The sequence below is a fragment of the Dermacentor andersoni genome, chromosome 2 (assembly GCF_023375885.2).
Source record: "Dermacentor andersoni chromosome 2, qqDerAnde1_hic_scaffold, whole genome shotgun sequence".
Lineage (NCBI taxonomy): Eukaryota > Metazoa > Arthropoda > Arachnida > Ixodida > Ixodidae > Dermacentor > Dermacentor andersoni.
Window position 1 is genome coordinate 234,450,071 of NC_092815.1, and position 19,784 is coordinate 234,469,854.

At 45.8% G+C, this 19,784-nt stretch overlaps 2 long non-coding RNA genes across 3 annotated transcripts; one reads left to right on the forward strand and one right to left on the reverse strand.

Annotated features, from left to right (window-relative positions):
- Positions 1-260: 260 nt before the first annotated feature.
- On the reverse strand, positions 261-3,567 carry LOC129387048 (uncharacterized). 2 transcript variants are annotated; one of them, XR_008614364.2, is made up of 2 exons: positions 3,467-3,567; positions 261-425 (listed from the first exon to the last, which is right to left on the reverse strand). It is a non-coding gene; the product is annotated as an uncharacterized lncRNA (long non-coding RNA). The 2 variants fall into 2 exon arrangements; XR_008614362.1 differs by lacking the exon at positions 3,467-3,567 and adding an exon at positions 2,030-3,430.
- Positions 3,568-5,256: 1,689 nt separating this feature from the next.
- LOC129387047 (uncharacterized) lies at positions 5,257-19,643 on the forward strand. Its single transcript, XR_008614361.2, has 3 exons — positions 5,257-5,340; positions 6,263-6,398; positions 18,850-19,643. It is a non-coding gene; the product is annotated as an uncharacterized lncRNA (long non-coding RNA).
- The last annotated feature ends 141 nt before the right edge of the window (positions 19,644-19,784 follow it).

Sequence of the window (19,784 nt, forward strand, 5' to 3'; positions counted from 1 at the left end):
GGGAGTTTTCGATTTAGTTTTGAAGTGCCAAGTGATATGTATGACTTGATATTCATTGTACGTATTTTGATAAATGTCAGAAGTGTGCTGAACAGCATTCAAGTGAACATCTTATTAACTGTGAATTGACAAGTGTTAAGCAACTTTACGTGCATTGACATTGTCCATATTTGATTTATGTAATTGTATTTTCCTCTCTGTTATGACCCTCTATGAGGGTTGACAGTATTAATAAATAAATAAATAGACAACGAGGAATGTAGGTAAGAACACTTTATTTTCAGCACACATGTTTTTTTAATGAACTGCTGTTATACTGCTAAAATCTGCACATTTAATAAAAGTACACTGCTCTGCTTCATCACTCCATGCTAAGTGCAAGTATCGTGTACCAGGAAGTCAAACCAAGACGTGGGATGTTCAGTCTGTGAAAATAAAAACGTGTTTGAAACATTAATGTGCAAAAACTAAAGCACACTCAAGAAAATAAACACAGCACAGGAACATATCCAATGAATCAGAATTACCTTTGAGAGCAAACATATAGTTTCTATGGCACAGTGAAGAAACCTTATTCCTCCGGCTTTTTTTGTGCGCGAGAAAATATGAAAGTGCATGCGTTCTCCCCATATTGTGTATCTGTCACCTTTTCACACACAACAAAGATGTTGTCTCAATGTGCCCAACTGTCTTTGCATATCCATTTCTCTGCTCTCATACCATGATACCTACAGTTAAAGGCTGTAGCAATGCTTAGCTTGAATGAACCAACACAAGCTACATGCACTGTGCTGTTGAACATGGTATTGTAAGTTAGATTCATGCACAGCACATTCATGTGCCATAAACATTTGATTGTGATTGTAGGCGAGATAAATAAAAAGAAGGTATGTAAATAAGAATATTCCCTAATAAGCTGTGCAGAAGTGCTCTCCCGTTTGGACAGAACCCGAGCACAGCTGCAGTGAACAAGAAGCCAACTTATACAGCATTTAAAATCTAGGTTATAAATGTGCTACAGATTTTTTCTGAATTCATGGTCGAAAATGTAGGTGTTAAAGGTGACAAACATTTAAACAGGTCTCTATTCGGACTGGTAATGCTATGTGTCACCTAGTTTGATAAAATATGCCATATCACTGGTCTCCCAAGCAAGCTACGGCTGCTGTCCAGTTGCAAGTGCAAATCACTCAATTATGTCTAGGGCACGTTTGAGCAAAAGGCAGCCAAGATTACTGTGCCATTGAGATCTATTTCCTGACATCTGATTTCTTCTCAGAAAGCTACCTCTAAAAAAAAAACCTTCACAACGACATAACCCAAACCTTTCTTGAGTAAAGCCATCACACTGGTCCTTCAACACTAATTACACAGTGGCTGTAATGTTATGTACGTCAGCACCTAACAAAGTACAGGAAAATTTAATAATGGCAGCGTGACAGGTACACAAAAAAGTAAAGGGATAAAACATCACACAGGCTGCCATCAGTGTTCATATCTCCATTTCAATGTGGATGTTTTTAGCAGTGAATACATGTTCTTATTAAACTGAGTCATATTATTACAAAAGCGAAGGGCAAGGGTCTTTACATTCTAAACTGACAAATGTGCTTTATTACGATTCACCGCAATACAGGAGGTGTTTTGCAGTGAACCATCACATAAGGTTTTGGCTAACTACAGCGGGCGTGTCCTGCAGCGGGGCCTCTTGTGTATTGCGGTAAAGCGTATTATTGTGACAAGAGCTAACCTGGCATGTATGGCTTTAGCCAACAAAAGTTCTCAAGACATCATGCATCCTGCCACGAAAATCTGCTTTGATGAGAGTAGAACATTAGGTTAGTCGCTGACAGAAACCATACATTCCAGATTCACGTAAATCTTTCCCAATATCGGCATGCTTCACCGCAACACACAAATATGTTGCGGTGATAACGGTGGTCGAACAGGCTGGTGCAAATGTTTCGACAGGGGAGCGTGCCTTCATCAGGGCAACTGCTTTCCCCAACTCCCAACAGAGGAGATTTACCTGGACCTTTGCCAAGAGACGTACCGACAAGCGTTTGGTAGTGGCTGGTAGAGATGCAGGAGTCTAAAAAGCGTTGCGAAATTCGGTTCCGTAAGGTTAGCTTCACCGCAATACAAATATGTTAAGCGGTTAGACATACAAAATATGTTGCGGTGAATCATAGCAAGGGTACCTGGCCTTTGATGCAAAGCAGCTTCCCAAGAGGAACGGTAATCCCGTGGCTAGTTATGCAGTTCCCCGCATGCGAGTGAGTTCCCTGCGTTCAGCGGTTTCCCAGTGACATACAAAATTACATTGATTGACAGTGTTGTAAATGGGCGACGGCACTATATGCTGATGCAAAAGCGTCGTTTCGCTTTCGAAAACTGCGCTCGACTAAAGAGAACACCTTGACTCGCATATGACCAAAGCAGTTGAACAGGAAACTACGAAATTACGTAGCTATTATGGAAGAAATCAACAGCTCAGAAAAAAAATGGCCGTGTAAACATTAACTGGCTTACGAGGTCGACAAACCAACGGTTCAAAGCATCACAGCCACGTCCGAAATAGCGCTGAAGGCCGGCCAGTACACTTAGGCGCCTCGGCGCGCGTAATGTAACAAGAGACGGCAGGTGCACGCGTACATCATTAAGGAACACATATTATTTATGTCGGTGAAAGCGGTCACTCTTCAGTTCTGACATGCTTCACCGCGTAACACTAGTCTACTGCGGCGAAGCTGACTTCAGGACGCCGATTTCTTCAACTCATCTAGCGAGGCAGGTCCGTTTATCACGCTTGGCAACGTTTGACATTTTCTGCCTTAATTTCGTTTGTTCTTTTTAATTTTCTTATCACAGTGACCCTGTATCACGCAGTAGCAGAGCTAGTGCCGCGTCTCAACTGCGTTAGGAAAGGCAAGCGTGTATGCAGCAAGCACGGCGGCATTGGCTCTTGTTTGGAAACTTCAAGAGACGCTCTTCCGCGCAGCGATGTCATTTGTATTATTAAAAGAATGCAGGTGATGATTAAATGAGCCGCAGCAAAGCTGTAAAAAAGCGGTAGTAATGCTGTTCTACGATCCTCTCGCTCGAGCGAGATGGTCTTAGAAAAAAAGCGCGATGTAACGCGATCTGACGGAACAGCTCGTCATGCCAGTGTTTTCTTACGTCCTCTTTCTTTCGCGCATTCTCCCCTGAACCAGACTACTGAATGGTTCTGTGCACGCACTGACGATCCTGACGGAGGCAATACCACTCACATGAGCAGCTCCATACAAGATGCCACGGCCCATTCCACATGCCGGCTGCGATTTGACGCGGCCAGGAGGCAAAATATGCGCACAAGGTACCTAATGGTAACGCATCAAACTGCTCACAGCCCCAATCCTTTATTACACGCATATAGCATGGAAAGATGAATTACTCACGCTCTAAGTGGGCACGGAATACGTACCGTTTCGCAGCGCAGCCGGCTCCGTAAGACGGCCGCCATGGAAATGAGCGGATGTGACATCATGGGTTATAGCGGACGTGACGTCATGGGTGAACGTAGACATTTCGGGCACCTTTCGTCTGCTGTGCAGCAGACACGGCCTTCCTTCCTCCGTGATTCTAGGCGTGTTCTAGGCACTATGGGGAACCAGCGCTGGAGTTTTCACGGCGCCTGCAGCGCCGCCCTGGCGGTCAGAACGTGCACAATGCAGCCTCCCCCGCGGACGAAAATTGCGTTGCGTGCCCTTAAAGTCGAAGGAAAACAAAAGGGCGCCGACGATACTGTTGCGTATACAAGTGCCACAACTAAGTCGGGATGAGGGAGGATGTATCCTTCTGCGTCTTTCCATCTAAACCCTACGAACAAGAACGGAGGCGGCGTTGGATCCAAGCAGTCAGGCGAGCGGAGTAGGCTCCCGTCTTGTCGCCCTGTCAAGCGGTGTCGGGCTGGTTTCTAAATCAAATTTCGCGCGTATCCTTGGTTTATTCGATAGTGAAGACGGTCAGCCATGGCAGACAGTACCAAACAGCAGAATCTGCTGTCGGTATTTCGTCGGAAACAAAATGAGCAATAGCATGCACCATCCGGCATATGTACCATTTTTCCTTCGCAATGCCACCGCCAAGCCCCTTCCAACGCCACCGCACCAAGTGAACGATACGAAAGGTAAAAATTATACATTCATTGCCAAGAATTATGTGGGAGGGAAGCTGCCTTGTAATACGAGTTGTATGCGCATAGTGCCGGCGCACGCGCGACTAAGCACGTATGTGTTTATAAAAATGCGCATGTGGACGAGGACTCGGCGCTGAGATGCATCCGGCAAATTAATGTAATTAGTGCTAAATGTAGCCAGGATTGTTACGGATCAAGCAGCCGAGCACTCAAACCTTTGCTAGCGCGAGTCAGCTGATGCGATAAAGCTATCTTCTCCATTGACTGCTGTGGCGAAGTAAGATCAGAATTTTTTATGTCTTGCCAGAGAAATATGGAATGTCTTCAGGCCAACTAATACTTACGAAACCATAGCGCAGCACGACCGGAGCCATAACTGCTAGATTTGCGAGGCAGGCAGCCACGCAAGCATGGCATCGATACACGACGCAACCGTTAAAGAAACACACGTGCTCGCCGCGACGCACTGTGAAAAATGTATAAAGCTTAAAAAGCTTCTTTCGTCATTTCTTCACTTGATGGCGCTAGCTTCTTTACAAAAACTCCACTTGAAGCGGCGCGAAAACGGAAACATACGAACTATAATACGGCTGCGTATGTGTGTGTCGTCTGGTTGTGTGGCTGGAATATGCCGCGTTTCGTCGCCAGGGCGGCGTGCAACGCACTCTTTTCGACGCGCCGCCTATCCAGCGCTGGTTCCCCATAGCCACAGAGTTTCTCACTACATTACCTAGAGGGAAATCTGGCGCTGCTGCGCTGTGGTATGCATGGGAATGCCGGTATGTTGTGGATTCGGATTGGCATCGTTCTCGTAGAGACAGGACACCTTGAAGACGCGCTTGGCAAGACCTGAACATCGCCCCCGAGGGCTCCGCGGTCGCTGCGCATGCGTTAGCTGAGAGAAAATGAGAAAGGAGGACAAGTTGGCTTTACCGGATGCGACGTCACATTGTTGTTTGTTTTTGCTTTTGTGAAATAACTACTCTCGAACTCAGGCGGCGTGGCTCGCGTCTCGTTCGCGCGCGTACGCATGGATGTGGTCCGCTTTTAGTTTTTGGCGAATGCTTAAAAGCTTCAAGTTGCGGACACTGCAGTGGGCCAGGGCTTGATGACATTTGTTGCCCAGCTGCTGGTGCTACCGCGACGTACTTGGAACAACGGTAAGTGTTGTGCGATTACCCGTTCTCTTGCTGACACGTAAAAAACCGGTTGCGCATTCGAGCTGTGGTCGATGTGATCTCGAAATTCGAAGAAACACGAAACGGTTGTCGCAGGTCCCGCAGTGATCGCAGTATAATTTATTCGTTCGTGCCTTCAACGCTGCAGTTCCTACGCGTTGCACCGATGTAAAAAAATGAACAAAAAAACAGCGACATCTTCCACGCGCCAGAAATGCATGCACTCAACTAGCGTGGATGTCGTCCTATGATGTTTATCGCGTTCTTAAGTCTATTTTTCTCCATCTCTATAGGATGACTACGCTATGCCCTTCTTATTTACCCATGCAGCGCATTGCTGCATTTAATTACCTTTCTCACTGCTGACCGCGGTATGGGCGTCAGAGGCATTCATTCGTTGCAGTGAGATAACGAAAGCGTATTTCCTTCACTTAAAGCTTCTTAGTAGCTCCTTTGCGAGCCGTGGAGTTAAATCATACAATGCGTACGTTGTGAGCGAGCTGGTAAACGAAACCACTTTACTGCTGCTACTACTATCACTTTTACGGGAACTTTCAAAATTAAACATATATGAGTATGAATCGGCTCACCAAACTTTATATGCACGTCCGTTGCTTTCGTTCATAGATCATGTGCGTAGCTTTGCAACCGTGACCGATATTGTAAAAACAGCAAGAAGACAGATGACACAAGTAATGTGTCTGCTTTAATTGTTGTATGTGCTGTGTTTAGAATATCAACCAACCCCGCGCAGTCGTGCTGTTTACAGCTAAAACGTGTTTTTTCTTGCATGAGGAGCATTTGCTTCTAATTGTGGCAGTAACGTTGTGAATTGTCCTCGGCCCAGATCGCTGACTGTCTGCAAACTTGTCTAATTTGTTTCACTTTGCTGCTGTCTTTACAGCTTCTGCTTATTTCCTCTGCCTGCACCTTATATTTGTTGTGTTTATCGAGACCTGGCCTGTCTCTGCCTCGTTGAAGACAAATGGACACAAGTACTGGTTGCTGTTGGTTTGTTTGGTTTGCTCAGTCTGAGCGTGGTATGTATATCCATGCTCAGTCTGAGCGTGGTATGTATATCCATTTGCTGAAAGGGTATGCAGCTGCGTCTAATGCAGGTACTGCTCATCTAAAGGTACATTTAATAAGTAGTGGTTTGAGTGAGAATTAGTTGCTTTGAGTGATGTATGACACCAGAGAGTTATTGTTCTAGAAAGGTGACAAAGCTGGTCCACAAATTTAAGGTATGGAGATGCTTAACCATTTAAGTGTTCTAAGTTGCCATGAAGTATTACACACGTTTAAAATTTCAGTTGCAAAAGACATAGTAGAAGAAGAATCCAGAGGATTTGCTGCCAGGTGTCTTGCAACAATAAACTAGAGAAAGCATTATAGTGTGAGCTGCCAATGATTGTCGTCAGCTCTAACCCATTTTTCTATATAGTCACTGTTGCTTCATTGTCTGTTGCCATCACATGCTTGTTATAAACAAAAAATTGAGCTGCATGATTCCCCTGATTTTTCTCGCTCATAAGATACAAATGTTTTGATTTCGGCTGCCTTGGAGCCTCATGGTAGAAAACGAGTGTTTATTAGCCAGTTGTCAGCTTCTAAGATCATGTGCTTTGTAATGTGGGTGTTTTAAAGGATACTACACGTCTGCCATCATAACTGTGAGTGCTGCTGCCTAGCACTCCCACGGCTTTGCTTAGTACATATGCGCAGCTATCCAAGAAAATTGACATTGGGACAACTGCCGTTGATGCTCACTTGGTAGAGCATTGCAAGCACAAGGCAGAAAACGTGGGTTCAGCTTCGTTGTCTCTTATGCAAAGCATTATCATGAGCTGTCTCCTGGCTTCTTCGTACATCCAGTCAGATAGGCTCAATAATAGTTAGTAACGTGCCTGATGGTGGGTCGTTAATCTGGGTCCTTAGTGCAGCAGCCCAATTCTTTACCCATTAGGCTAAAGATGCATGCATAGCGCGCCAGATTAATCTCATTGGTTCTCTCGTAGCAGCTAATTTTTTCAGATGTTATGTGACACAGAGTTTGGGATTCACCCGTTTCAGCTCAGATGCAACAAAGCAGGTGTTGTGTCTATTTCGGTGAGAAGTGTGTGCAGTTGTTTTGGTTTCTCTGTGTTGACGTAGCGTGCTTTGTATTTCATGTGGTGTTAGGCATTACCTCAATTGCAGCTTCAATGCTGTGCCCATAAAAGCAGTTGTAGGTAGGTGCTCAGGAGTAACGGGAAGCTCATTCTTCCTCATTCTCTCTTGCATACAGCAGGTAGTGCGTCCAGTTTAGTGCCATGCACCTGTGTGGGGCATTTCCTCGTTCTTATTCTGCTGATGTGTTGTACATAGGGGGAAAGTCAATCCTCTACATCATGGTTGTCAGTGCCGCTGAATACAGTGCAGTCTCAGTCTCGCTGCCTTGAAATGTCATAAGAGGTGACATCTGGGGGTAAAGTAGCATCTTGCTGTACCTTGTCATCGGGCATAGCCAAGGTTGTGGTTGCGCAACCCAAGGATCCTGGAACTTTCTGTGGGACCAATGGCACCGATGTTGAAAAGTGGGTGGCTATGTACGAACGTGTGAGTGGAATCAACAGATGGGACCCCACGCGTGTGCTAGTTAACCTGTTGTTCTACCTAAGAGGCACGGCAAAGGTGTGGTATGAAAACCACGAAAAGGAGCTAACCAGCTGGGACCAATGCAAAGAGAAGTTGACAGAGTTGTTTGGCAAACCAGCCGGCCGTAAAATTGACGCAAAACAGGAATAGGCCTCCTGTACCCAATCTCCCACGGAGTCCTATCTCTTGTACATCCAAGACATGCTGGCACTTTGTCGTAAAGCAAACCCGATCACGACATGACAGAAGCTGAGAAGGTCGGGCATGTGCTTAAGGGTTGCTGACGACGCCTTTAATCTGCTCATGTGCAAAAGCTGCTCTACAGTTGATGTTATCTTTAAGGAGTGCCAACAATTCCAGCACGCCAAAAGCCGATGCGTCTTGCAACCATTCGCCAGACTTCCCACTACTGCTGCAACGCCAACGTGTGAAGATCAACCCACACAGCAGCATGCGTCGCCATCGGAGGATGTGGTGCGAATCGTTGACGTGAACTGGATGCGATGGCGCTTGCATTTCTGTTTGCCTATCCCTGATGCTACAACATTTTCAGTCCCCTTCTTACAAGCCATCATTCACCAGGAACTTGAAAACATTGGCTTACGTTCTGTTTGTGCTGTTGCCAATCCCAGAGCTAACACACGCCCTTCTACTATTTTTGCTCCACCCCGACACTTCTCTCCGCGTTATCGCAACCCGACTGAGTAGAGAACTGCGGACGACCAGCCGATATGTTTCACCTGCTGCCGCATTGGTCATGTCGCCTGATACTGTCACAACTCGTGGCCCTTAACACTTCGCATGCCGACCAACCTGTGCCGTTGTGATGAAAATGCCTGCAATGTTTGCCCACCGCCGAATCTAACAGCGCCAACTCTGCTAGGAACATGTGGTACAGTCGCTCACCATCGCCGCACGGACACCAGTCTCGTTCACCGCAAATATGTCGCCCATCTTCGCGTTCGCCACAGTCACGTCGCCTTTCGTCCCCTGTGGCGTTTGGCCGCACCCGTTCGTAAAACTAAGAAATGCAGCCCTCGGAGGTGGTGCTGCATTGCCTAATGCTGCAGCAAATCCTCTGTCTATGCACACAAGGAGAAGTGTAATTGGCGTTAAAATAGAGAGCATAGCTGTCCAAGCACTCATCGACATTGGAGCCCACATACCTGTGATGAGTGCTAGCCTGCGTAGTCGTTTAAAGAAGGTCCTCACCCCAGCAGCTGCCCGAGTGCTTCATATGGCTGACGGTGGAATGCTGGTTCTTGGAATGTGTACTGCAAGTATAGCTGGCCGCCCTACTTCTGTTCTCTTTACTGTGAGCAACATCTTCCCTCCCAACGTTATTCTAGGATTTGACTTTTAATCCACTCATTCTGCTCTCCTCGACTGCACGGCCGACGTTCTTCAGTTAGAACTGCCTCAACTCGCCGATGCTCCGAGCACCGCTCCACCGCACTTGTGCTCGCTTCGTGATGTGCGTCTGTCACTCGAAGCAGTTACTTACGTCACTTTGACCGCCCAGCCACAGTTTCCTGATGGTGAATATGTGCTTCGCCCCATCATCGATGTGCTTTGAACCGGTCACGGTTACTAATAATGACATTGTTTTACCTCTTCTGAATTTGAGCCTGTGCCCTCAAGTGATTCCGGCCAGCATGTTCTTGGACAGCGTTTCTAGTGGTTCTGAATTTGATATTGTGAGTCTGAATTCTGAGAGTGGTTTATTAGTGCCAATTGCAGCGCCCAGCTCTGGTTCCTTAACGGACGACTTTGCGAAAATGACTGCACTTAACCTCACCTCTGCACAGGCCAGGGACATATGTCTCCTGCTTGAATCGTACAGTGGAATATTTGATTTCGGCAACAGGCCTTTAGGCTGAACATCTGTTGTTCACTACCATATAAACACTGGAGACACAAATCCTATTTGTCAGCGTCCCTATCGTGCATCGCATGCTGAACGTCGAGTCATCCAATCAGAGGTGGGCAAAACGCTCCGCAAAGGGGTCATCGAGCCATCAGCCAGCCCTACGCCTGTCGTCCGTGTGAAAAAAAAAAGATGGTGCCTGGCATATTTTCGTCGATTATTGCCACTTAAATGAGATCACGCGAAAAGACGTCTACCCACTACCATGTATCGATGACGCCTTGGACTGCTTGCACAGAGCTAAATACTTATCGTCCATCGATCTTCGATCCAGCTACTGGCAGATTTCGGTTGATGAAATGGTTGGAGAAGACAGCCTTCATCACACCGGATGGCTTATATCAATTCAAAGTCATGCCCTTTTGCCTATGCAATGCTCCTGCGACATTTGAACTTGTGATGGACTCTCTTCTGCGATGCTACAAATGGACCACCTGTCTTTGTTACCTTGACGAAGCTGTTTTTTCTCCCATGTTGGGCAGGTGCCTTCCCGACTCACTGCCATTATCGCGGTCTTCTGAAAAGCTGGCCTCCAACTCCACGAAGTGTCAATTTGGGCACCGTCAGATTACCGTATTGGGGCACCTCATTGACGCATCCGGTGTCCAACCAGATTCGGAAAAAGTTCGTGCCATACGCAGTTTCCCTGTGCCACATTCTGCTTCTGACGTGCGCTGCTTCTTCGGCCTGTGTTCTTACTTTCATCGTTTCATCAAAAACCTTGCCAACATTGCTCGGCCTTTGACAGATCAAAAAGAAGAACACACCATTCTCATGGGGCCCGGAGTAGGCTCATGCGTTTGCCGCTCTCATCAGGCTTCTGACCACCCTTCCCATACTTGCCCACTTTGATCCATCTACACCGACCGAAGTCTACACAGGCGCAAGCGGCTATGGCATCGGCGCTGTTCTCGATCAACAACAGAATGGTACGGAGTGCGTGATAGCTTACGCCAGCCGCCTGCTGTCACCTGCCGAGAGAAATTACCCCATCACCGAGTGGGAGCGCTTCGCCTTAGTTTGGGCTGTCCTCAAGTTCCGGCCATATTTGTACGGCCGTACATTTTCGGTCGTTACGGACCACCACGCACTCTGCCGGCTGTCTTCCCTCCGGGACCCGACAGGACGGCTTGGTGGCTGGGCTTTGTGGCTCCAGGAATTTTCATTTATTGTCAATTACAAGACTGGATGCCTCCACAAGGACACTAACTGCCTCTCGTCACCCCGTGGATCCACTTGATCCTTTTGTGCATGATCCGGTGACCTGCGTGATTGCTTTCACTGACATGACTGACATGCGCACCGAACAACAACGCAACGAGTCCTTACAGTCCATCATTGCCGGAGTGCAATCACTCCGACGGCACTGACGGCACATGCCGCATGTTCTTGCCGCGCAACGGCATCCTCTACCACCGCAATATGAACGCTGATGGCCCTGAGTTGCTCCTTGGCCGTCCTCATCATCTGCAATCTGTTGCTCTTGAACAACTTCACGATGCACCGACGGTGGGACACCTTGAAGTTTTGCATACATACGATCATGTACAACGCTGGTTCTTCTGGCCAGGTCTCTACTGCTTTGTGCACTGTTATGTCGCAACTTGCGAATTGTGTCAGTGCCGGAAGAAACCTCCCCTACCACCTGTCGGATGACTCCATCCAGTTGAAGTTCCCTGTGAACCGTTCTCTCGCTTAGGCCTTGACTTACCTGGCACTTTTCGGACGACGACTAGAGCTAACAAGTCGACTGCCATCGCTACTGATTACATGACACGCTATGCGATAACAAAGGCGTTGCCGACTAGCTGTGCAACAGACGTCGTCGATATTCTCCTCCACGACGTCATTCTCCACCATGGTGCACCTCGACAGTTATTACAGACCGCAGCTGCTCATTCTTGTCTCTAGTTGTCGACAGCCTCGTCCGCTCTTGTGCCACTGAGCATAAGCTGTCCACCGCCTACCACCCACAAACAAACGGTCTTATGGAATGTCTCAACCGAACAATCACAGAGATGCTGTCGATGTAGGTCTCCAACGATCACCGCGACTGGAACACCACGCTGGCCTTACTGCCGTTTGTGTATAACTTGTCTCGACGTGACACTGCAGGATATTCACCCTTTTATCTTTTGTATGGTTGCAACCCCACTTTGCCCTTTGACATCATAATCCCTTCTGTGCCACGTGTTGCAACTGACCATGCTCATTAAGTCATCGATCGCGCTCACAGGGCATGTCAAGTCGCCCGATCTCGTTTATTAGCCCCGCAGCATATACCAAAAGAGTTATGACTGATGCCATCGCGATGTTAAGTTCGCACCAGGTGCTTGGATGCTCCTTTGGTCACCATGTCGTCGGGTTGGCCTCTCCAAGAAGCTTCTCTCTCACTACACAGGGCCTTATGAAGTCCTAAGTCAAGTTAACAACGTAAATTACGAGATTTCGCCACTTCAGTTTGATGCATCCTCAAGTATGACGCCTGTTGACGTCGTGCATGTTTCGCGGCTGAAGCCATACTTCGCTCGCGATTCTTTGCCTACCATGAGCCAAGACGGCGCTTCACCACCCGGGGGTCCTGTTACGGAAGGATGAAAAAAGAGAGGAAGAAGACTGCAGCACGCTGGCTGTTGCGTGCTGTTGGTGGTCAGTCATCTTAACTACTCTGCCTCATCTTGTATATTGACACGTGTACTTCTTTATCTTTATTGGGTGACCACTTCTCGCCGCCTAACAAATGTTATCGCACAGCACAGGACGCGCCTGCATGTAAAAGAAGTTTCTGGAATGTTATCGATGGTTCCGTCCACTGTCTTTCACTGCAACTTGTGTTATCTGATTGCATGTGTGCGCGACGCGAATAATGTGGAACATTGTGGAAGGCACGCAGGTCCCAGTGACTGCTCTGGAACATTCGACGACAGATGTATAAAAGCCGACGCGCTTGACCCGCTCATCAGATTTTCGACGACCGCCGATCGTGTTCGCCGCTACCATCCTTCTTTGAGTGTAGCCTCTTTTGAGGGCACAAGTTCGCCCAATAAAACGCTTGTTTCGTTAATCATAGTTTTGCTGCCTTCTCAACCGTCACTACCACGTGACAATATATATTGTAAATACAGTCTTTCTATACTCCCAACATCCCCGTAACAGTATGCTTTGCCTCTGGCATGTTCATAATCTCCGATGGTATATAAAACTGATGCAGACTAAGCTTCACAAAGAATTATGTTCCGTCTCTTCCTTACAGGCTGCTGTGTTTCAGCTAAATCTGCTTTTCCTGTGTCCAGTGGTCTTGTCGCTCAATTAGTGCTTGCCTATTTCTGTTATACTGCAACCTCTCTTCTCCTCTCTCCTCTTGTCCTCCTGTCCTTTTACACTGCTGCAAACTTTTAGATTTGAATACTCGAATGATCAATACAAAGATTGATGCTACCATTTAATATGTGACGGCTGTCATGACGACAATAATTTAGGTGGACCTGAAACTAAATGAAAAAAACAAAAAACAAAACAGGCATGTGTGAATAGGAATAACTTCCTTGTGACAAAACTGACTCCATGCTAAACTTTGCCTCAAGGAAATTGGTCTTAAAAGTCTCAAACCCATTTGCGCATACTGCATAAGCCAAGTTTTCCACTCGTCAAAACAGCAGCCGCCACAAAGTGTTAGGAAAGAGGCAAAGAAACCATGCCTTTGTATTCGTACTCTCCTCACAAAGCTTGTGTCATATATGCTATCACTCACCATACACAAACACATTGGTCAACACTGCAATGTTTGGAAGAACCCGAACCAACACTGTGTAGCCATTTACCTGCAGTATGCCTCCTGTAACATGAATCCCCACTGTGCTTGGAATCTACATAACTTTTTTTAATTTCTCAGGCATTTGGTGGTAGAGGCCAATGCATTAGACAGAAATCCTGCTACACTGCAGCAATGTTCAGAATGTGGTATGAAGTACTCTGTCTGGCTGGAAGTTGAAGATAGAAATTGTATTAGTCGTTAAAATATAGTAGCCAGTATTGAAACTACACATGCACTCAAGGCTGAGCCACATCATAAGAACACGGAAGAGCAGACACACACTTGAGCTGCATTGTGTAGCTTTACCAACAAGCCCAGCTGTACACTGAAGTAAGGCATGTTTTGGGCTAGTCAGCTCGTAGCTTCAGCAAAATTTTAAACTCTGCGAGGAAGACAGGACATGAACAAAAACATAGATGCATGCACAAAGTGTAGACTTCCGACTGGCTTTGTCTGGTGAAGGCAGAGAGTTTATAAGGTTCCTCAAAATGGCAAAACAAAGAACATTTGCAAAGAAATTGTGCACGAGGAAGTGACAAAAAATAGCAAGGCCACCTGTGCATTAAGAGCGCAGTAGAGTCCCAATGTGCCCATCTAAGAATTCTATTTCTTTCCTTGATAGGGATCAAGAAGAAGAGCTAACTTAGTTGTCACACCTTTTAGCAATGTGGAATGCCTTGATGACTTCTCTTTCTGTTCTTGAGTTTGCCTTCGAAAGGAATTTATTCTGTTCCTCATAAGGCAGGCAGCTTTTGCTGTCGCAGCTCCTGCACTGCAAGAGGAGATTGTCAAGGAAAGAATTGAAGTCTTAGATGGGCACATTAAGACTCTCCTGCACTCTTAATGCATACATGGCCTTGATATTTTTCGTCAATACCTCGTGCACAGATTACTTGCAATTGCTCCTTGTTTTGCTATATTGAAGTACCTTATATATTCTTTGCTTTCACAAAATAAAACCGGTTGGAAGCCTGTGCTTTGTGTGTGTCTATGTTTCAGTTCACGTCCTGTCTTCCTCGCGCAGTTTAAAATTTTGCCTAAACAGTTGTCTAGCTTGTGTATACGATGAGTAATTAATATTATGATGACTGCAGCACAGCAATGGTCTAGTGGCATAGTGTCGACATAGTATAGAGATGGTACTAAGTTAAAAATTTGGGAATGCCATAAATTGTGCAATCAACCCTTAGCCGTCGGTTTCCTACAGCTGCAGAGCACTTGACCACTGTAGCAGTCAAGCATGCTGTATATTGGGCAGTGCCAGGAATTGCGAGATCGAGACAGGCTGCCACTAGAAGTTCCTTGGGCCAGGTGATAACTCAAATACATCCAAATATTTCTATATTTCACTATATAAACCTTTGTAGAATGAGGAACTTTTCAAGGGTGAAGTTGTTTCACACAAAGGAAAACTATTACCAAATAGTGACCAGTTCCTTTTGTTTTGTAAGCCAGATTGCATGTATTTGACATTGCTTACTGACTCTTAATTATTCTCGCTGTCCAATACAAGCATATGGACTCACATATGTTTTCAAACAAAATTATTGTGTGGAGCCATGTTTGTGGTGGAATAAAATTGGTCCCAATACAGAGCTTTGTGGCACACCAGATCTTACTAGCGATCGCGGAGAAGAAAGTTAATTAGTAGTTACAAATTGGTACCGGTTAGTTAAGAATTTACTAATCCAATTCGTAGTCCTGTCAATTTGAAGTTTACTGTCGTTTGTGTATCGGACCAAGCCGATGTCCCCTGGCCTGGGCGGTCCTTGGCGCTTCACCTAGTGGTGGCCTTTGAAAATAGCAGTGTGGCACCACTGGTTGCATCAGGATCTAGGCTCATGAAGATAGACAGCAACGTGCACAGGGCAAGGAGTTCGGTGGCCTGGTACTCGTCACATTTGTGGAGAACACTATAGTTTTTGCGCGACCTAGGGTACCAGTCTGAGCACTGCACGTGTGTATATATATATATATATATATATATATATATATATATATGTATATAATATGTTGTGCAGGATTGCTCGTTGGCAGCACGTGCTCATGCAGCAGCTGCAGGCCTTCGATGTGTTTCGCCCTGGTAGTGCGGTCGTCTTTGTGGTTCTAGAGCTGCGCTGGCATTGCCCAAGAACAGGATATATCGGCATGGTGCAGAATTGCAGAGTGGGGGCGCTCCATTCTATTCCCACTTCATTCCTTCAGAGTTGTGGTTTATGTGATTCCAGTCCTTTTGTTGGGGTTCTGACAGTTGAACCATTCCCACTCCTTGAGTGGTCGAACTAATCTGCTCCAATACTCCAATTACAGTAAATCAAACGCTTTCTGTATAATTACTTACTACTTGCGCCCCGATGCGATAGCGTAGAGGTAGAGCATCTGCCTCACGTGCAAAAGGACTGTGGTTCAAATCCCGGTGCCAAGCAATTTTCCACTGGATAAAAAAAAATCCACATGTTGATACAGCTGTATAAACAGGCCTGGTGGCCTGACCCCGGTGACCAGAACCGGTAATGCTCTCCCTCACCAGAGCAGGATTGGCAACCTTGGTGCAGTACTTGGCCATTCCTTTACCTTCTGTATGAATAGAACAATCAAACCTCAGCCCTCAGTCCCCAGCAGCTACTAAGCAACTGACCATTGCGGCGGTCAGACCTGTGATGCAGCAGAGCGTGCTAAGAATCTTTGGATCTGGACATGCCGCCATTGGAATCTGAACCTGGCAATGTTTAACGCTAGAACGTTTTCTAGTGAGGAGAGTCTAACAGTGCTATTGGAGGAATTAGCGGGCATTAAATGGGATATAATAGAGCTCAGTGAGGTTGGGAGGACAAATGAAGCATATACAGTGCTAAAAAGCGGGCACATGCTGTGCCACCAGGGCTTAGCGGAGAGACGAGAACTAGGAGTCGGATTCCTGTTTAATAAGGATATAGCTGGTAACATACAGGAATTGTATAGCATTAACGAGAAGGTGGTAGGTCTTGCTGTGAAACTTAATAAGAGGTACAAATTGAAGGTCATACAGGTCTACGCCCCTACATCTAGTCATGATAACCAGGAAGTCGAAAGCTTCTATGAAGACGTGGAATCGAGCTAGGTAAAGTCAAAACAAAATACGCTATACTGATGGGCGACTTCAATGCCAGGGTAGGCAAGAAGCAGGCTGGAGAAAAGTCATAGGGGGAATATGGCAAAGGTTCTAGGAATAGTAGGGAAGAAGTTATTAGTAGAGTTTGCAGAACGGAATAATTTGCGGACAATGAATACCTTCTTCCGCAAGCGGGATAACCGAAAGTGGACGTGGAGGAGCCCTAATGGCGAGGCTAGAAATGAAATAGACCTCATACCCTGTGCTAACCCTGGCATCATACAACATGTGTATGTGCTCGGCAAGGTGCGCGGCAGTGACCACAGGATGGTAAGAACTCGCATTAGCCTAGACTTGAGGAGGGAATGGAAAAAACTGGTACATAAGAAGCCGATCAATGAGTTAGCGGTAAGAGGGAAAATAGAGGAATTTCGGATCAAGCTACAGAAGAGGTATAGGGCTTTAACTCGGGAAGAGAACCTTAGTGTTGAAGCAATGAATGAAAATCTTATGGGCATCATTAAGGAGTATGCAATAGAAGTCGGTTGTAACTTCGTTAGACAGGATACCAGTAAGCTATCGCAGGAGACGAAAGATCTAATTTTAATACCACCCCTATACATAGCTTTCATTGATTACAAGAAAGTGTTTGATTCAGTCAAAACCTCAGCAGTCATGCAGGCATTATGCAATTGGGGTGTAGACGAGCCATGTGTAAAAATAGTGAAAGATATCTACAGCAGCTCCAAAGCCACCGTAGTCCTTCGTAAAGAAAGCAACAAAATCCCAATAAAGAAGGGTGTCAGGCAGGAAGATACGAACTCTCCAATGCTATTCACAGCATGTTTACAGGAGGTATTCAGAGACCTGGATTGGGAAGAATTGGGGATAAGAGTTAATGGAGAATACCTTAGTTACTTGCGATTCGCTGATGATATTGCCTTGCTTAGTAACTCATGGGACCAATTGCAATGCATGCTCACTCACCTGGAGAGGTAAAGCAGAATGGTAGGTCTGAAAATTAATCTGCAGAAAATTAAAGTAATTTTTAACAGTCTCGGAAGAGAACAGCAGTTTACGATAGGTAGCGAGGCACTGGAAGTGGTAAGGGAATACATCTACTTAGGGCAGGCAGTGACCGCGAGTCCGGATCATGAGACCGAAATAATCAGAAGGATAAGAATGGGCTGGGGTGCGTTTGGCAGGCATTCTCAGATCATGAACAGCAGGTTGCCATTATCCCTGAAGAGAAAAGTGTCTAACTGGTGTGTCTTACCAGTACTCACCTACGGGGCAGAAACCTGGATGCTTACAAAAATGGCTCTACTTAAACTGAGGACGACACATCGAGCTATGGAAAGAAGAATGATGGGTGTAACGTTAAGGGGATAAGATGAGAGCAGATTGGGTGAGGGAACAAACGCGAGTTAATGATATCTTACTTGAAATCAAGAAAAATGGGCATGGGCAGGGCATGTAATGAGGAGGGAAGATAACCGATAGTCATTAAGGGTTATGGACTGGATTCCAAGAGAGGGGAAGCGTAGCAGGGGGCAGCAGAAATTTAGGTGGGCGGATGAGATTAAGAAGTTTGCAGGGACAGCATGGCCACAATTAGCGCATGACCGGGGTAGTTGCTGTTTATTCAAGCATTTTGCAAATGTGGCTCGCTTCTAAGCACCCCTTCTTATCTCTAAAAAAAAAACAGAAATGAACATCCAGTATTCTTTTTTAACTTTCACTAAGCTTATCGTATAGCTCAGTGTTAACATACAGGTTAACATACAGTATTTACAGGTGAGGTTACAGAAAGCAGTAATAATTGACAGTAAACACTGCTTGGGTGGTGAAAAACATGGGAATCAGGTCATTTTATTTTCGACAATTTTTTTTGGCGTAGGAGGCTAAGCAAATGGTGATGTAGCAACACTGTAAAGACTGAATAAGATGGATGTGGAATGCCTTGATGACTTCTCTTTCTGTTTTTTATTTTGCCTTCGAAAGGAATTTATTCTGTTCCAGATAAGGGAGGCAGCTTTTGCATCTGCAACAGAACATTGGTGGATGTTGTGTGAAGCACTTTCTCCATGCTTTTTCACTACCTGAGCAAGGTAACTTTCTTGGTGCTTCATCACGCAATTTATACAATCAACTTCCATTAATTCTACCCTCACGAGACTGACGGGTCGAATTAAGATGCAAAAACCTGTTGAAGCACCGTTGATTCATTTGGCAATATGTGCTTGAGTAACACGCCTCTGAAACGAACGTGCATCAAATTTCTATTTGTCCACAGTATAAAACTAAAGTAGAAATGACTTAACTCCAAACCAAAGTAGAAACCTACGCGTACCTCATTTTTTAGAATGCCAGCTGATTTTCCAAAGCCAGCTTCGCCGTATTACAGCCATGATATGTGGTAAAGCATATGAATGGTGCAACCACGGTTTTAGTTTCGCAATCGAATGCACAGCTAGGCAATTTTCGTCTGAATGTCCTTCGAAAACAAAAAGTGTTCGTTAGAATCAGATAAGTACCACAATCGGACATTGTCAGCTACGTTACTGCTTGAAAATCTTTCTCGGGTGGGTCAAAAATAGGCATTTCAGAGAGATGGCATTTGTTTAACGCATTCACTGTCCCCTAAGCTCTACTGAGACATGGGCTGCCACTAAAAGGGGTCATTATTGGGGTCTGGTCAAGTTCGCATTATCCGGCGAATGCCAGTTTTAGGATCGAAATGATGAATGTTTAATCCCATAGAAATGCATGGGCGTCGGACAGGTTCGAATTAACTGAAAAAATTAAATTAACCGGAGTCACAGGCACGTACGCAGGATTTTTTTTCGGGGGGGGCCCAACCCAAGGTAACTTTTCTATACAAATGAGGGAGAGGGTACTTTTACTAGTACAAATGTGAATAATGCCCCCCATTGGCCATAAAGACGCGTAAACCC